The sequence below is a fragment of the Mustela erminea genome, chromosome 5 (genome assembly GCF_009829155.1).
Source record: "Mustela erminea isolate mMusErm1 chromosome 5, mMusErm1.Pri, whole genome shotgun sequence".
In the NCBI taxonomy this organism is placed as follows: domain Eukaryota; kingdom Metazoa; phylum Chordata; class Mammalia; order Carnivora; family Mustelidae; genus Mustela; species Mustela erminea.
This window is the reverse complement of record NC_045618.1, coordinates 103,797,630-103,817,050: the sequence shown is the minus strand read 5'-3', so window position 1 is coordinate 103,817,050 and position 19,421 is coordinate 103,797,630. Positions and strand designations below refer to the sequence as shown.

Sequence of the window (19,421 nt, the reverse complement as noted above, 5' to 3'; positions counted from 1 at the left end):
GACTCATTCATCACATTAGGGATTATAGCTGACCTTTTTCCTAATAAACTTTTCGGGAAGCCAGGGAGAAAACTGCTAACAAACAACTTTCTTCTTCTGGCCCCTCAATTAAAGTGTTCAGAGCTTCCAAATACAAAACCATATAAAATTAGAACAAAACTTCACAGTATTTTACAATCAAGTGCACCAAAGAGTACAAGTCTGATTATTTTTTCTAAGACAATACAATCTATTCTTCAGTCTACCTTTTAATTTCTATACTTCCACAGTCTGTATTTCAATTTTTTTAATGTCATTCCACAAATTCCTACTTCTTCTACTTAAGAGAAAGCAAAGATATAAAGTCTACACAAACAGCAAAATTGTAAACAGCAAAATCTTAACACATATCCCAACTGCAAGCACATATAAATTGATGGAACTAAAAAGACAGCAAGGCAACTACTTGTGTTTTCATTTTCATATTTTTCTGAAACATCACTTACATATAAATTATTAACCTACAGTGAAGTTAAATAATCTATAAAAAATTCAGAATATTTTCCCATTCCCATTCACTGAACTGAAGCAGCACTTGCTTTTACATTCACAATCTTATGTCACCACCTTTCTCTGAAATTATACCTTGGGAACTACAGTTTTAAAAAAATTCACTTAAGATTTTTACTTACTTACTACAAGGTTTACTTTATACTATTGAGAGTTTAACAAAATACCAAATAAGTGACTTCCCTACTGATCTGTATGTTCTCTCCCACCTACTGTTTGTAAGCCCAACATGGTGCTCAACGCATAGCACTATCTAAAAGGCAACCAGCATAAACCTGGAAAGAAAAAGGTTTACTTCATGACACAAATAATTTCAAAACATAAATAACTTTATACTGGTAGTCCTTAGGAGTTCCTCCCTTTGGATTTTCTTTCAAAATAAACCTTCATAAATACAATACACATTAATCCTATCTGTGTTCACTAGTACTCTGAAAAACAAAATCAAGGACTTTTTACACAATATGGACTTCATTATAATATTCTTCAAGCTGCAAAAGGAATGTATAACGGAAAGTTAAAAATTAGAAAGTCTAGACAAGACTATCATAAACTAGAAGTATAATTTTTGTATTTCAACAAACATTTAAACCTGCAACAACCCCAAAAAAAACAAGTTTTGTTTTTGCGTTGTTTTCTGTAGATACTATTCTTTTAGACTCCCAATAAACAACCTAAACAAAAAACAGTGAGAAAAGTTACCTTATTAAGAACAATCTCCAAGAAAAAGTCAAGTCTCTGAGATTTCACCAACTGAATCTCCACACTCATAAGTCTATCTAGTCAACATAATCAAAGCTTTGAATACAGTGAACCTTCGAAGTCGTGATTACCAAGACTCCCCTCCAAACAACAGAAATATTTAAGAGCTTCAAAGGTGACCAGATATCAGAAATCTAAAATACAGCCACGAGAAAACAATCCCTTTCATAATAGCACCAGAAACACTATCAATAAACATAGCCAGGAAGTGAAAGATGTGTACACTGAAAGGTATTAAGACAATGAAAGAATTGAAGAAGACACAGATAAATGGAAAGTTATCACATGGAATAGAAGAATACTGTTAAAATGTCCATATTGGGGGCGTCTGGGTGGCTCAGTCGGTGAAGCATCTGCCTTCAGCTCAGGTCATGATCCCAGGGTCCTCGAATCGAACCCTGCAAACGGCTCCTTGCTCCCTCTTCCTCTGCCTGCTCCTCTCCCTACTGTGCACATAACGTGCTCTCTGTGTCAAATAAATACATAAAATCTTAAAAAAAAAATCTAAATCTAATCTAAAATCTAAAAACAAAACAAAACAATAAAAATGTCCATACTGCCCTAAGCCTTACAGCTATAGAATCAATACAATCTCTATCAAAATTCCAATGACACATCTCACAGAAATAGAAAAAAAAATCCCAAATTTCATATGGAACCACAAAGACCCTGAATAGCCAAAGCAATCTTGAGAAAGAAAAACAAAGATGGAGGCATCATACTTCCGGATTTCCAACTCTACTACAAAGCTAAAATAATCAAAACAGTGTGGTAGTAGGAAAAAAAACAGACACATAAAGCAATGGAACAGAATCAAGAGCTCACATATATGTGGTCAACTAATACTTACCAAGGGAGCTAAGAATATTCAATAAGGAAAAGGTAAAAAGTGCAGTTCAATGAACAGTGCAGAGAAAACTGGCTGTTCACATGTAAAAGAATGAAACTGAACCCCTATCTTACAACACTCACAAAAATTAATTCAAAATGAATTAAAGATTTAAATGTAAAACTCCTAGAAAATAAATATAAGGACAAAGCTCCTTGACACTGGTTTTGGCAGTGATGTTTGGACAGGACACCAAAAGCACAAGCAATAAAAGCAAAGACTACATCAAACTGAAAAGCTTCTGTACAGCAAAAGAAATAATCAGAAAATGAAAAAGCAACCTACAAAATAGGAAAAAAAAATTTTTTAACTATGTATCAAGTAAGGGATTAATATCCAAATTTTATAACAACCCAACAATGAAAACAAAAGATTTTAAAAATGGGCAAAGGATCTGAATGGTCATTATTCCAAAGAAGATATACAAATGGCCAATAGATACATGAAAAGGTGCTCAATATCACTAATCATTAAGAAAATGAAAATCAAAACCACAATGGTATATCACCTTAAACCTGTCAGGATGGTTATTATTAAAAAGACCAGAAAACAAGTGCTGGTGAGGACAGAGTACTTGGTACACTGTTGGTGGGAATGTAAATTGGTACAGCCACTGTGTAAAACAGTACAGAGGTTCCTCAAAAATTAAAAACAGAACTACCATTATAATCCAGCAATCCCACTTCAGGGTATATATTCAATGGAAATGAAATCACTACCTCAAAGTGGTATCTATACCCCCATGTTCACTGCTGCATTATTTATAATAGCCAAGACATGGAAACAGTCTAAACATCTGCTGAAAGATGAATGGATAAACAAAATGCACACACACACACAGGAATATTGTTCAGCCATGAACAATATTAAGGAAATCCTTACCATTTTGAACAACAAAGATGGGCCTTGAGGGCATTATGAAATAAGAGAGACAAGGAAAGACAAATATTGCAAATATTATTAACATCTCATCTATATGAGAAATCTTTAAAAAAAAAAAAAATCATAGGGGTGCCTGGGTTAAAGCCTCTGCCTTCGGCTCAGGTCATGATCCCAGGGTCCTGGAATCAAGCCCTGCATCTGGATCTCTGCTCAGTGATGAGCCTGCTTCCTCCTCTCTCTCTCTCTCTCTCTCTGCCTGCCCCTCTGCCTACTTGTGATCTCTGTCAGTCAAATAAATAACTAAATAAAATCTTCAAAAAAAAAAATTATAGACACAGAAAGTAGATGGGTGGTTGCAAAGAGAGGTCGGTTTCCAGTTATACACAGGTATCTATGTACTACACACAACTGGATGAACCCAGAACATTTTGCTTTGTATACATAAAGAGAAATGCAGAGCTATTATCTCCTACAACTCTTCGGTCTTTTCTGCCTGTGTTCTATTTCCATACTGTTTAAGGACTTCTGTTTGGCCTTTATTCCCTTAAAGGCGCTTATCTGTGCCACAATTTGACTTTTAAGTGTAAAATGCAAGATAACCCTGAGTATCAGAAAAGCTTGGCATAAGTGAAGAAAATGGTACAAAAAGAATAAACTTTCCAAAGAGTAAACACCCCACCCACCATCACCACCATCACCAAGTTTTCTCCTTCACTTTTGGCAAGTACAATATACCTTTATTTTATCAATTACATTTTACATTCAAAGTATATTTATTTTCAAATTATTTACATTTACATAAATTCATCTTCAGTGCTAAATTAATATTTTTAAGAGGTTTTATTTATTTATCAGAGAGAGAAAGAGCACAAGCAGGGGGAGCAGCAGGCAGAGGGAGAAGCAGGCTCCCCACTGAGCAAGGAACCCGATGCAGGACTTGACCCCCCAGGACTGTGGGATCATGAGCTGACCTGAGCTTAAGGCAGACACTTAACAGACTAAGCCACCCAGGAGTCCCGCTGAATTAATATTTTCTTATATGTGAAATTCATCGGTTGCAATGGAAAGCAGCATAATTTCCCATTAAAATTAATGGAGGGGCTCCTGGGTGGCTCAGCCAGTTAATTTGGTCATGATCCCAAGGTCCTGGGACTAAGTCCACATCTCCCTCACCTCTCTGCTCCTACTCTCCCCAGCTCTACCTCTCCCCCGAACCCCCTCCCAGTCTACCTCTGCCCACCACATGTACTATCTCTCCTTCTCAAATAAATAAACAAAATCTTTTAAAAAAATTTTTAATTAATGGAAATATGTTTTCATATAATGGTTTTTCACTTAGCAGGAGAGTTTTCAAGAATGAATTCAAGACATTAAAGGATACGTACATTTGAGTTTGAGGCAACAAACACGAGCTAAAAGGCGAAAGACTAATAACGATCTGAGAGAAACTGGAGTGTGCAACAAGAGTTAAGACAGCAAAAAATACCAGTTCTACCCTGAAAAGAAAAATTATTCAACCTCAGAGTAGCAAAGGATACCTACAGTCCAAAAGAGACTAAAGAAGCATAGGATGAGTGGTATCAACTAGCAGGAATGAGAATCACACTTCAAGTCTTATGGAGTTTAATTGATACTGCAATCATAACAAATTAGTGTGATACTAAAATCAGATTTGTTCTATAGAGTTGAAAAACACCCAACAAGATTATAAGAAGGCAGAGTTGCACAAAGGAACAGATAACACAACTATAGCAGTCAGGATACTGTGAGCTGACCGTCAAAAAACAAATCAGGATTATAACAGGTAAAAATGAAAATGAAAACTGCCAATAAGGATGGTTCTATTCCAAACATTTAAAATGATAGATTAAACTTAAAAAGAGATTAACAAAGATTTGGCTCAACTCAAAACTAAAATAACATTTCCCTGAGTCAGAAAAAATAAAAATCCAAAACAGTTACCAATACCTAAATGCAGTGTAGGAAAGAAAGAATGGAGAAGACCATATACTCGCTCTACAGTAAGCAAAAGGTCAGAAATTCAGCTCCTGCAGGTAACAGCAACCGAACTGAGCCAAATTCACTACCTGACACCAAGGGGTAGGCATGGGAATAGGATTTGCACAGGTTGTGTGGACAGGGAAAGAGAGGAAGGGAAGGGAGATGAAAAATAATCAGGTTGCAAACATACTACCTAGAGCTACAACTTTATAAAAGCTCTGAAACTGGATGGGAAAGAGGACAAAACATCTGATCTTACAGCAAATTTTAAATTAACTAACTCCTTAATACCAAGTATTAAGCTAGTATTCACAACAATCCAACTGCTTTATAAATATCTTTTCAGTTATTCTTTGCTGATTATTTATCATCTTGGTTTCTCTTTTTATTATTCAGTTTATCATTCTTAGAATTTGGGGTTGGAAAAGCCAGTTGGTCCTGTAGGGATTCCCAGTGTGAATTTTGTTGATGGTATCTTCATAGTATTTAACAAGTTTTTTGTCCTTTTATTTCCTATAAATTGGTAAATTTAAAGGCTACATCAGGGGGCACTTAGGTGGCACAGCTGGTTAAGAGACAACTCTTGGTTTCGGCTCAAGTCCCTATCTCAGGGTTGTAAGATCAAGCCCTACATCTGGTTCTGTGCTCAGCATGAGTCTGTTTAAGTTTCTCTCTCTGCTCCTTCTCTTCTCTGCCTCAAATAAATAAATCTTTAAAAAAACAATAATAATAAAGGCTATGTCAGATTCAGGATTATGACTTGAGTGTATGATTATGGCATAAAAATACATACATACATACATAAAGTATGTATCTAATGTCCAGATGTCTCCCCCTTTGTAGTGACAATAGCAGCCATTGATGATCTTTGCCTAGACATTATTAAGAGATACAAAATGGTGGTATTCCATTATTCTTTCTTGATTAGGTAGAATACATCCATAGAAATTTCTCTCCTGCTCTATTTGGTTACCCTGAGACATAAATCATATGAGTAGGACAAATGTTTATTTTTTTATGTACCAGTTGTCAAAATAATAAGCTGGCCCAATAGCAACTAATTAAAGGGGTTTTTTTTAATGTTTTTTAGTATCTTGAATTCACAGGTTAGACATTTGATTGGTCTCGAATCACTAATTACTATCATTGATGTTCAAATTCCCCCCCTTTCTGGCCAATGAGTTATTATTCAGGATGGCTCCTGGGTTGTTTTGATACTACCGTCATAGTTTGCGGCCTCTCTGTTGCTTCGGATAGGTTCTAGGCTGTGGCAAACAGACTCTAGAGTTCCCCACGGCCCCTGCCTCATGGTGTTCTCACCCTTGTGCAATCTCCTCCTGTTACGTGTGCAGGAGACCTATGTCTTGCTTCTGATTAATAAAGTAGGGCAAAAGGGACATGATCTCAGTCACCTTACATATACATGATTACACTACCTAAGACTGTAACCCATGTTACTAGGACACACGTTCTCTCCCTTAATGGCTTTGAAAAGCAAGCTGCCATGTTGTAAGCTGCCTATGGAGAGGGCCATATGGCAAGGAGGTAACAACAGCTCCCTAGACAACAACCAGCAACAAAGTGAGGCTTTTACTTGGGCAATCTTCAAGGATTCGAAAGCTGCCAACAACCACATGAACTTGGAAGCAGATCTTCCCCCAGCTAACCTTCAGGTGGGGTCCCAGCCTTGGTGAACACAATAATAGCAGCTCTGTGAAACACTGTAGACCCAATTAAGCAGAGGACCCAGTTAAGCAACTTCTGACCCACAGAAACCGTAGTATAATAATGTGTCTTGTTTTGAATGTGTATTGTATAATAAATGTGTTGTTTCTAAACTTGTAGTAATATTGTAACACAGAAATTAATCATTAATTTGTAGGTTCATCTCATACAATTCCTGCCTTAGAAAATGCCCATTCTAAACACTAGTTTACTTTTATTGAGAGAGGTACTTGAAGACCACAATATAAGCAGCAGGAGTGTTTTTTGCTATTGGGTTTGATCTTTGTTTCTAGGTCTTTTGGGCCAGAAAATATACACATCTTTAATAAGGTAAATAATTGCATGACTCATACAGATCCTTTCATTCAAATATAGTACTATGGGATTTTTTTACTTAATTTCACTGACCTTAAAACTACATCAGTTTTCAACAATGTTAAAAATCCATTTTCAGTAATACCAATGTAATTGCTCATTTCATTTAGCCCACAATGCACACATTACTCAGTACTGGAACAACAATGTACACATTACTACCAAAATTATGATTATAATAGTTGAAGATTTGTTTTTCTTTTTTTTTTTTTGCCATCCCTCCTCCAATCTCTTCCTAGAGTATATTCTAACTAGGACTTACAGTCAAGTACCATGTTTTAAAGTCATGTGGCATAGTTCACTCTGGCATCCAGCAAGCAAATACAAGAAAGATTCAGTGGTTTCATTTTACTTTTGACTTTTACAGATTTTTAGATTTTTGTTTAATAATTATATAAAATATTTAAACGGCTCCAAAGTCAAGTCTTCAGAAAAAGGAAAATTCAAAGCATAGAATATACCCTTGTGCTTTTCTACACTATGCTTCTTTCCCCGTAAGTAGTCATCATTTTTTTAGACTTCATTCTTTTAGTAAGAGCAATATATATAACCATCATCTTCTCAGTACATGATTGCATATTAAAAACATCTATCCACTTTGCCTATTTTTTTTTTAACTCCATCTAGAGGCAGTGGACCTCGTAGAAACTAAATAACTTGGAAAGAGGGGTAAAGGGGGTTAGCACTGATGGAAAAAAAAAGTTTTAAAAACTCTCCACTCAAAATAAGCCTAACAAACCAAAATTTCAAACCACAGAAGAAATTTAATGACGGGTGGGGTGCCTAATAAAAAAATTAACACCAAATGGTACTAGCTTTACAAAATAGTCTTCACAAAGATTTTTAAATTTGAACATGTTGAAGATGTCAGAGAGATAAGAGACTCCTTTAAAGTAGCCAAAAGATTATAGAAAACCAGAAGGAACTCAAATAGACAGGTATGTATGAAGAAACAACTCCAAATCCAAGAAAACTGTAGATACTAGCATAGAGACTCAACAAAGATAGTCTACACTGAATAGAGTAGTATTGGTAATTGCTACATAGTACTAAATTATGTGGCATAGAAAAATAAAGGAAAAAAAAATGAAATAACAATTAAGACCCCAACTTAGGTCTTTCAAAAGAGAAATGAAAATAACAGAAGCCATATTTAAAGAGCTGAGAATTTTCCTAACTTGAAGAACAGATTCCTCACAGTATATGTAATTACTCTCAGTACTAGTTGGATATAAAGAAGTTTGTCCACACTTACAACGCACTGTGGTGAAACTGCAAAATATCAAGCACAAATTGCTGCTACTTGGGGCGCCTGGGTGGCTCAGTGGGTTAAGCCGCTGTCTTCGGCTCAGGTCATGATCTCAGGGTCCTGGGATCGAGCCCCACATCGGGCTCTCTGCTCAGCAGGGAGCCTGCTTCCTCCTCTCTCTCTGCCTGCCTCTCTGCCTACTTGTGATCTCTGTCTGTCAAATAAATAAATAAAAAATCTTTAAAAAAAAAAAATTGCTGCTACTTAAGGAAATAATTAACCAGACTGCTTCACAACAATGTCTGTAACATAAGGAAACCACATGCAAACACTGGCATCACTAAAATGTTTTCAAATCTCTTATAAAGTCTCATGGGAATGTAGACTTCAAAGTTACCTATACTTTAAACTCTATCCATACTTGAACATTCTTACATAATTACGACCCTATGAAAGCAAGCTGTGGACACTGCATAAAAACTAGTACCTCAAAGACTTACTTAAAAGTATCTAGTAAATTCACGCATTTTAGCCTTAAAAAAAACCAAACAAATGCTGAGCAATAAAATTTTAGAGAAAAGAAAACAGTAGCATTAAAAGAGAACAAAACTCAATTCCAGGCAAAGAATTGTGAAAGGCGACATAAAAGGATGTGTAAGAATATCTTTATAAACTTTAAGTAGAGAAGGATTTCTTAAGACACAAAGTATAAATTGTAAAAGAAAATACTAATAAATTAAACTAAATTAAAATTCTGAACGTTTACTAAGATAATATATAAGGCAAAGAAAAAAAAAGTATGAGACACGAAGTAGGAGAAGGCATTTGTGATACTTATCAGCAAAGAATGAATATTCAGAACATATACAGAGCTCCTATCAAAAACAAAAACATCCCAACAGAAAAATAAATAGCCATACCGAGAGAAGGGGAAAAAAATAGCCATCAAACATTAGAAAAAAGGTTTCTTCTCAGGAAGCAGAAATGCAAAAACTATAAGCTATCATTTCATTAGGGTTTCTAACTTTAGCATTTGCCAATTATCAAGTATAGGCAAGAGCCAACACACGTATATATTAGTGAGGGGAAAAAATAAACTGGTACAACGACACTGGAAAACATTTTGGTGGTACCTAATAAAGCTGAAAATGCACCCCCTCCAACAGTTCAGCAATCTCATTCCTAGTGTAAACAGGTGCTCCAAAACAATATGCTTAAACTGCAAATTTCAGCTCATTAGTGGGTAGCAAAAATCAACTTAGTGGGTCTTAATCAATATTCTTATTTTTAATGAAATGGACTAGCATCACATAGGTACCTTTTCTTGAACATTTTTTGTTACAGATGTGGCACATCTGATAGCGTACTGAGTCCCACAATGTAAAATTTATTACAGTAAGTAGTAACAAAAAGGTTTTTCAAAACACTATCCTGGGAAAAAAATTTTTAAAAATAAGAAATAAATAAAACACTATCCTAGAGACATTTATGTATGCAAGTGTACCAAAAAACCTATGCAGGGTGTTCACAGCATCATTTTTTTAAAACAGCAAAAGAAAAGTGGAAACAATCGAAATGCCTATGAACAGGTAATTAAGTGAAAAATATTCACACAATGAAATTCCATGCAAGCAGTGGAACTGAATGATTTAGAGCTATATAACACAGTGGAAGAATATCAGGACCGTAAAGCCGAGAGTAAAAAGAAAGTTGCAAATAAACTCACCATACAGAAGGATCTCTTTTCTAAATTTCAAAAACAAAACAAAAAGTTCAAATACAAAACAGAAAAAAATATTTTAGGTATAAAAGTATAAAAATATATGTGGCAAAACTACAAAAAGAAAAAAAAGCAAATATAAATGGTTACTTCTGGGGCAGAAAAGCACCAAAAGGAATTAAAAGTTAGGATAATGTTCCTGAACCGCGGATTAGATACAAGCCTGTTCACTGTATCCTTACTCTTTATCTTACATATATCTTATAAATACTATTTTTATGTACTTAGTTTTAAAAGAAAAATTTTTTTAAATAAAGTTGAATGAAAGGTACACAGGTATTTGGTACAAGGTCACTTCTTTTGTATTTTATCTTTAAATTGCACAGACACATTCTATATTCTCTTGTACATCCGAATCATTCAGTATTTGTTTTATTTGAGAGCAAGCAAGCCCGCACAAGCAGGGGAATGGTAGGGAAGGGAGGTGAAGAGAAGAGGACTCCTCGCTGAGAAGAGAGCCTGATATGGGGCTTGATCCTGGACCCTAGGATCATGACCTGAGCCGGAGGCAGGCACTCAACTGACTGAACCACCCAGGCACCCCTCAGTATTTGTTTTAACTTTCAACAAAATAAAAAGATAACAAGAACAAAAAGGTCAACGTAAGTTTAAAACTAACAAACAGGTATATACTTCCCCCCTTCTTAAATGTATACAATATAATTACGACAGCACTAAATACCTCTAGAAAGTTACACTTTGAAACAAATCCTCCATGCCCCAAAATAAAAGCAAATACTTCAAAATATAAAGAAATTTCTAAAATCTTTACCAAAAATACCTAGGGTTTTCTTGACCTACCAAAAAGCTACCTTAAGAAATCAAATATAGTAACCCAAAGTAGTAACTAAAACTCCTTATACCAAAGTAATGTTATTTTAGGGGCACCTGGCTGGCTCAGTCAGTGGAGTGATTGATTCTATCTCAGGGTTTTGAGTTCAAGCCCCATGTTGGGTATAGAGATTACTTAAAAAAATAAAATCTTAAAGAAAAAAAAAAGTAGTATGCTATTTGAAATGCTGCTGGGATGTTTTGCTTAAATAAAACTGAAAGAATATGGAATATAATTATTCAATTCATGCCAGATAAATAATGCCAGACAAGCAGACAAGAATGCAGCCTTGCCCATTTTATAGTTATTTTTTATTTATAAGGTATTTTTTTTCTCCCTTACCCCTATTAAACAAGGTAAATGCATGGGTTATATTTTACATAAAATTCCAAGGCTAATCTTAAGTGTGTATTTTACTTGAAACGTACTCCAAAAATTTCCAATTCAGAAAGACTCAGTTCAGGTTAAAACTAAATGTAATTTTTTGGACTCTTCCCCCACCTGCAACTACCAAAGGAACAAAAGAACTAAGACACTTTTACAAAGAATCCAATTTAACCTTAAATTACAGTTAACATCTAGGTCAAACTGAAAGAAATTACTTCCATCAGAACAGTGTACCAGCCACGTTTTATATACCACAGTACATGAAAACTGTATCTAGAAATGAAGAGTACCAAATGATATGAGAAATTCACATCACAGAAATCGTAACTGTCAGTCAACCTCATTCAGGTTAAGAAAACTATAAAAAGAATTAGAGCACATTTCAAATAAACATGACTTTCCAATAAACCAAGTACAGGTCAGAAGCAACATAAATGAATTCAACCTGTGTGTAGATATTTAGAAAGTAAGGAAACATCCTAAATGTTCAGCAACATAGCACTCAGAACACTTGGGAGCTTTCAGTGTACAGCTTAGCTTGTTCTAGTTTATTTCAAAGACAACTAGATCTAAACACATGTAATCACTAAATTATGTACACATTTTACTCAAAACACATTAATGATCAACAAAGTTAACTGGTACTAGGCACAGATACATTTTTGCTAAAATTCGTGTATTAAAAGCTTTCCATTCCGCTCCCAAGAGTAACCCTAAAACCCTTATTCTGGAGGTTTCATTTTACATGGGATTTCATATCAATCAACTAGCCTTGCTAGCAGAGAAGAATGGCACAAATGATAAGCAGAAGGCTCAGTGAGTCCTCATCACGTTCAATCAAGCAATTCACTCATTGAACTGACCACCACCCACCAGAGATAGAGTTCAATGGTAAATGACAAACTTCCCTCTTTGTAGCGCTATATTCTTATAGGTGAGACAGCTATCAAGCAATATAAATAAGCATATACTATCATGGTTGGTAGTAACTGATCAATGAAGAAAAATAAGGCTGGGACAAGGAATAGAGTATTTTAGGCAGGGTGGTAAGGGTTGGGCCTTTCTGATATAGCCACTGAGCGATGCCTACAAGATCACATGGCAGTAACTCATAATACACAGTCAAAAGAATTAAAACTAAAAAAATTTCTTAGGATCCAGAACAATCATAGTCTATCTATTTTCTACATAAAACATTTTATGGTATTTGGTTTAAAGTTGCTTTTTCTATTTCCTCCACTTAAAAAATTTCAAGTTCTCAAATTTAAGTCACTAACATTAAGAGCCAATCCTCTAACTCTGGGAGAAAAAAAATCTGTGTAACATTAATGTAGTTTTCTAACACCTAACAGATAATTGCACATGGACAGTGCCTTATTTTTATTTTTTTTAAAGATTTTATTTCTTCACTTGACAGAGAATATAAGAGAGAGAGAGCACAAATGGAGCAGCAGAGGGAGAGAAAGAAGTGGGCTCCCTGCTTAGCTGAGCAGGAAGCCCCATGGAGGCACCCCTATTTTTAAGACATCTCTACACCCATTGTGGGACTTGAACTCCACCGATGATGGACCACACTCCACCAACTGAGGCAACCAGGCACTTCCTTCCTTCCTTTTCCTTCCTGCTTTCTATTTTTAGAAAGCATACTTACAAAACAGCTCAATGAGTGAGGACAGACTCTAGGGTCAGAATACCTCAGTTCACATTCAGGTTCCTCCTCTTGCTGCTCTTTGGACAAATTATTTAACCTGTCTCCCTAGTTTCCACCCAATAGTAACAATCTCATAAAACTGTTCAGAAGGATTAAATATGGTACTGTACAGAAAGTGTTCACAGAGACTTACAGTACTCTAATAATTAGCTATCTCTTATGTAGCAACTAGTAAGATAATACAAGCAAGGCAAATGAGCCTTAGGCAGGTTAAAGATAGTAAGTTCACACATACAGTAAGTGGTACTAACTAGCAAGACCAAACTTAAGCTCTTCAGACTCCCTACCATGCTTTTTCCATTACACCAAACATTATATAAAGTACTGAGAAAAAAGAAAATTGCATAAAATCTAGGAATTATTAAAGTTTAAGACGTGTAGGTCTCCTAAGTACTGACTTCCAGCTTATTACACCAGGCCAGACTGTTTCCCTGGCAACTTAAATGACTCATGAGCAAAAATAAGTAATAATTGCCCCACATTTTCCAGTAAGAATGTAGAATATCAGGTCTCTTGATAGCCAATTACTGAAAATCATATAAGTTCTGATAACTAATCATAAATATTACTAACCAGTCAAAATAAAGAAATGTGGATAAAGGACATTTTCAAGTAATGGTAGGCAGCTAGGATCCTATACTGCAACAAAACCTTTTCAATATGGAAGCTATCTTCAAGGATCTCTTCCACTGCAGTAAATGACATTTCTCCCCTTGGTAAAAACACAGGAGCTAATATCTACAGAAAGCTAAATGTTTCTGGAGAGCAGTCTACTCTCCTATATACTCATTTATTTCTATAAATTCATTAAATAGAAGATTAAAAACAGAAGCTGTTATTTCTATAAAAACTAAGTTACATCCTTTGGAAGGCCTTAATGAAAGGAAAACTAGAATGATTTTTAACTTGGAATGTTTCCCAGAGCCTAGATTTTCACTCCATTTTAAAGAAACCAATACTAGAAACCATAGGCAATGCTTTCAGGGTATAATTTACAGAAAAAAGATCAGTAACCCTTACTCAGAGACTGATCCAAATAAAAAGACAAAAATAAATGTTTTGAGTTAAAACAAAACACTTAAGGTACATATAGATATGAGTTCTTGCTTCAACCAACTTTTTAAGTCACCTAACCAATGGTCCTAATCGCACAGGGAAGGTCCAGAAGATCTTAGCACTCTAACATCACTACCTCCAACAAGGGGTTCCCAAAGGCTCTTGCCACTTTTCTTCTGTTCTTTGTTCCTGCGTAAGGAGCAAACTGAAAACTCCATGTGTTCAAGAATGAATCCATCACAGAAAGAAACTGCAGGATAAGGATTTAATTCACTTACAATGAACAGATATTTAATAAATCTTTACTTTGGATTTAATAAATCCAAATAATAATAAATATTTATTTATTTATTTAATAAATAAATATTTAATAAATCTTATTTAATAAATCCAAGACCCTTAGGATCCATCAATAAACAAAACAGACAAAACGCCCTGTCTTCATAAAGGTTACATTACAGTATGTACAGTATGTATGGCAGAGAGGAGAGACAATGAACACGATTAACAACGAAACTATACAGTATGTTGGAAGGTGCAAGTGCCATGGAGAAAACAGAGCTGCATACAAGACTCATTAAGTAGGGGAGTGCAGCTTTATTTTTTTTGTTAAGACTCATTTATTTATTTATTTATTTGAGAAAGAAAGGGAGAGGGAATCTCCAGCAGACTCCCCAACTGAGCTCAGAGCCCCACTACGAGGCTGCATCACCACCCTGAAATGAGGACCTGAGCCAAAACCAAGAGCTGAACACTTAACCGACTGAGTCACCCAGGCATCCCAAGGGAGTGCAGCTTTAAATAAAGCAGTAAGATAGACCTTTTGAAAAACATTTGAAGAATAAAGATTTGAAGGAGACGAGAGAGTTGGCCATGCTGATATCTTAGGGAAAAATGATCCAAGGAGGGACAACAGTCAATTTAAAGGCCTTAAGACAGCAAACAGGGCTGGAAAGAAATAAGTAGGGGGCAGAGCAGTAGCTAACTTGAGAGGTAAAGGATATGGAAGAGGAGATTCTATAAGGCACTGCGGGCTATAGGGACTTTGGCCTTTATTCCGCAAATGACAAATCACTGCAGTGTTTTGAGAAGTGATTGGATCTGCTTGAAAAAGACTAAGGGAGCTAGGGAAGAAGCAGGAACGCCAGTCAGGAGGCTAATCGCCAAACTCGAGGCTAAAGATAAGATGGCGGGGACCAACTTAGCAAGCAATACAGGTGGTAAGAAGTGACCAGATTCTGGATATATTTCCAAGATAACACAAAGCCAAGAATGCCAAGTGTAAAGGATAAAAAAGAGATTAGTCAGGAATGACTCGCAACTTTTCTTTTGCCTGAATATTGGGTAGAGCTGCCATCAAATGAGATGGCATAGACTGCACCATAGGAGTTTTAAAGGGAAAAATGGAAGTTAGCTTTGAGTTGACTACTTCACCTACAAGTGGAAAAGCAGAACAGGTTGTCTGGAGTACAGAAGGAAAGCCCAGGCTGGAGATATAAATATGGAAGCCATCAGCCATGACACTGGATGAGATCACCAAGGGAGTATAAAAAGAAAAGTGAACCAAGGACTGAGCACTTCTACTTCAAGAGTAGAGGATGAATCATAAGGCAGAAAGAGCAAAGCAATTAATAGGAGAGAAACCCAAAAAGCAATGTCCTGGAAGGAGGGGAGAGTATAAACAAATTAACTTGGGTTCTACTTAGTGTACAAATCACTTTGCTGAAACCAGATTTAAGCTAAAAGTTCTTAATCCACCTGTGGTAAAGATGATACATAAAATACTACATCACAACTTTTTCGAAAGGAGTGGAACATTTCTTAAAAAATGCCTAGGAATATTCTATCTCCTAGCAGAGTCTCTACTAAAACTAGGCTTAGTACTAAAAGTACATTTTGCCTATCCTTCCAACGTTAAAGCCAATGGGGTGAGGGGGAAGCCTAAATGATTTGCTCTCTCTCTCAAAGATCCAAAAATATTTAAACAGCAAGTGATCAGCCTGGCATGCAAACAATTACAAATTATCATTTCTTTTTCTACAGCTCAGCTACAGCAAGTTAAGTTCATCAAACTCCTTAATTCACAGTACTTAAGTTTTTCCCGTTTAATTCTGTTTATAGAAAAAGTAGCTTACACTCTTACCTAAACCAATGTTTTCCCTTTGATTTGCTCATGAACTACATTTTTAAGATCAGAACATCCAAAGTCATGTTCACAAAAACTGGAAGAGAAAGCAGTAAAACCCAACTCTATTTATGCATAAGAGTAATCAATGTAATTTATAAAAAACCAGTTACTTGCTTCTAACCTCTAAGTATACTCTGGATTTACCTTCAACGTAATTAAAAACATAAACAGTACAAGAACAAGCAGCTTATAAGATGCTGTCATCCTCAAATATTTTAATGTTCCTGCAAAGCATGATTTCTCTTCACTTCTTTATTACACATTAGAGATCAGATCCCTAAAAAACCCAAAACCTTCCTGGAAACATTAGAGATCTTTTAGATTAAAACTTTCTTTGCAATACAAAAATTATAATAAACATTCAATTAAATATACATCTTTCCGTATCTTTTCAGGTAAAATTCAATTTTTACTTCAATAACAGTAACAATTTTAACATGAGTCCTTCAGTCCTTCAAAAAAGCCTTCACTTATTAGGCCCTTTAGAAAAGCCATACTGACTGTTATTTAACATCTAATTATTAAAATGTTTTCCCTACTCAAAGGAGATTAAGGCCTACAAACTGGAAGAAGACTTGGAGTGAGAGATCCAAGAAAACACATCATCAAGCAGAAGAGACACTGATGTTAAGGAAAAATACAAAAAAAACTAAATTAGGAACAAAATCATAAATGGTTCTCCATATTGCTGACCCTGAGTCATCAAGAAAAGGTTAAATAGGGACGCCTGGGTGGCTCAGTTGGTTAGGCAGCTGCCTTCGGCTCAGGTCATGATCCCAGAGTCCTGGGATCGAGTCCCACATCCGGCTCCTTGCTTGGCAGGGAGCCTGCTTCTCCCTCTGCCTCTGCCTGCCATTCTGTCTGCCTGTGCTCGCTCTCTCTCCCTCTCTCTGACAAATAAATAAAATCTTAAAAAAAAAAGAAAAGAAAAGGTTAAATAATATTTGATATCCTTTATAATTTTAAAGTGCTTAACACATTTACGAAAAATTTTCATTATGCTTTCTTATCTTTTAAGTTTCAGTAGCAGTCTCAGAAAGGTAAACAGAACACCTCATTCTCCAAGCACACCTGACAGATACTGTTATGACTGCTCATGCTGCAAAATTAGAAAACTCATTTCTAATTCAATGTTACGGAGGGAAATTAATGTTTTTCTTAGAACCTACCAATAAGCCCAGCTACTTCTTGTTAGATCCTAAGACAAAGGGCGATGGGGGAGCTTGTTTATGAGAGAACACAGTAAATACCAAAGCAGGTCTACCAGAGTACTCTCTTATTCTTGGGAAGATCATCCCAATCTTGTTAGTCAACCTGGAGACGTCGGCTAGGTGAGGTAGCACCAGTGCAACCTAATTTAGCAAGAACTCAAACTTTAAATCAATTCCTACTCAATTCAAAGTGTTTGGTACATCCCAAGGTATTTATCTATAGCAAGGCACGGGTGTCTAAAATCTTCAGGACTTTCCACAAAGCATCTCAAAAAAACCCACAACTTTAAACAGTCAGCTCTTTAGACAGTGCATATGCACATGTCTGCTATGGAATCCTTCTCTGATACAGGCCCAAATACGAATTTCGATTCCTCCTTCCTCCCGGGAGAAGGAATGTCTAAAATTAAACAGCCCGCTCTTGAACCTAATCAAGCTGCTGCTGGACGAGGTTAGGATGCCGCTCCCCGTGCTGGGAGCTCCCCGTCTCTAGTGCACACACACTCCTTCACGACAAACGTGTGTGCGGGGCTGCACATCCCACACCAGGTGTCTGATTACCGAACGACTTTTCTAGGGGGCCGGTTTGATTTTCGGCGGAGCTCCCCAACGCCAAAAATCTCATTGTTGGAAACCGAAAGGGGGAGGGGGAATCGCTAAGGAAGACACACCCCTCGGGGAGAGGAAGGGATAACTTCCCCCGGCTGGAGGGCGGTCCACATTTTTCCAAACTCCCCTCATGCCGCTTTCCTAGCCCCAACCGCCCCCCACCGCGACCCGGGGACACGCACACGGCGGTGGGAGGGAGCACTGGGAAGGGGGCCAGCGCCGGTTCCCTAAGTATCCGGAGGGACAGCGAGAACTGAAATTCCAGCATGGCGTAAGCATGGCCCAGCTCCGGCCCAGGAACGCCGCCGGAGACGGGCTCCCTCTGTCCACCGGCCGAGGACGCGGTAATCCGCCTTCCTCCTGGGGGCCCTCAGGCCCGGCTAAAAATAGGCGCCTCGGTCACCCCAGGGCCCTCTCCGGCCAACCTCTCACCGGGAGACGTCCCCAGGAGACTCCGCGCCCGCCAGCGCTGCCGCGGAGCCGGGGTCGGGCCCTTAGCGGCCCGGCGAGGCCAAGCGGTCCCTCGGAACTCTCCCGCCGCGGCGGCCCGGCTCCGGAGGGAGCCCCGCCGCGGCGACCCGGCGCCCGAGGCCTACCGGCGGGCAGGGGCAAGCAGCGGGCGGCGTCCGGGCCCCGGGGCCGCGCCCCCCCGGCCGGCGCAGCCCTCCCGCCCGCCCTGGGACACCGCGGCTGGCACAACCCTCCCCCCCTGCGGTCCCCGCGGTCCCCGCGACCGGCGCCAGGCCCGGCGCGGCCTGCTTACCCTTACTCTGCGCAGCCGGGAAAGGAGACCGGGAAGACGCGGCGGCACGGGCACTACAGCCCGGGCCGCCCGCTCTGAGGCGCCGCCGCCACCGCAGTTGCTCAGGTGCCGTCGCGCCGCCCGGCAGGAAACGGGCAGCTTCGGGGCGGGGCGGCCCCCGGCACGTCCCGGCGTCTGGGCCGGCGGTGCCCGGAGACCGGCCCCTTAAAGGGACAGGCGCCCGCCGCCTCGACCTCCGCGCGCGCGTCCGGGGGCTCCCGTAAGCCTCAGCGTGAGGCTGGTTCGGGATTCCGGGGCTTTCCTCCCGAGGCAATGTCCCGCAGCTATGTGGGGGGTGGGAGCACAGGGTTTGGAGGCTCAGCGGAATCCCCTTCATTCATTAGCCCTGCTCTCGTTCTCTCTCCCTCTCCCCCCTTTCGCCAAAGCTGGTTTCGTCTTGCGTGGCCCTCCCA

At 38.3% G+C, this 19,421-nt stretch overlaps 1 protein-coding gene across 5 annotated transcripts in view; it reads right to left on the bottom strand.

Moving 5' to 3' along the window:
• The window catches only part of KTN1 (kinectin 1), a 108,109-nt gene extending 88,947 nt beyond the window's left edge, over window positions 1-19,162 (bottom strand). For 4 of the 5 annotated variants that reach the window (XM_032344296.1, XM_032344298.1, XM_032344299.1 and 1 more), the window contains exon 1: window positions 18,970-19,162. The gene's annotated coding sequence lies outside the window, so the exon portion shown is untranslated. Of the gene's footprint in view, window positions 1-18,638; window positions 18,733-18,969 lie in introns of those variants that run through there. The other variant, XM_032344297.1, reaches the window with a different exon arrangement.
• Window positions 19,163-19,421: the final 259 nt, after the last annotated feature.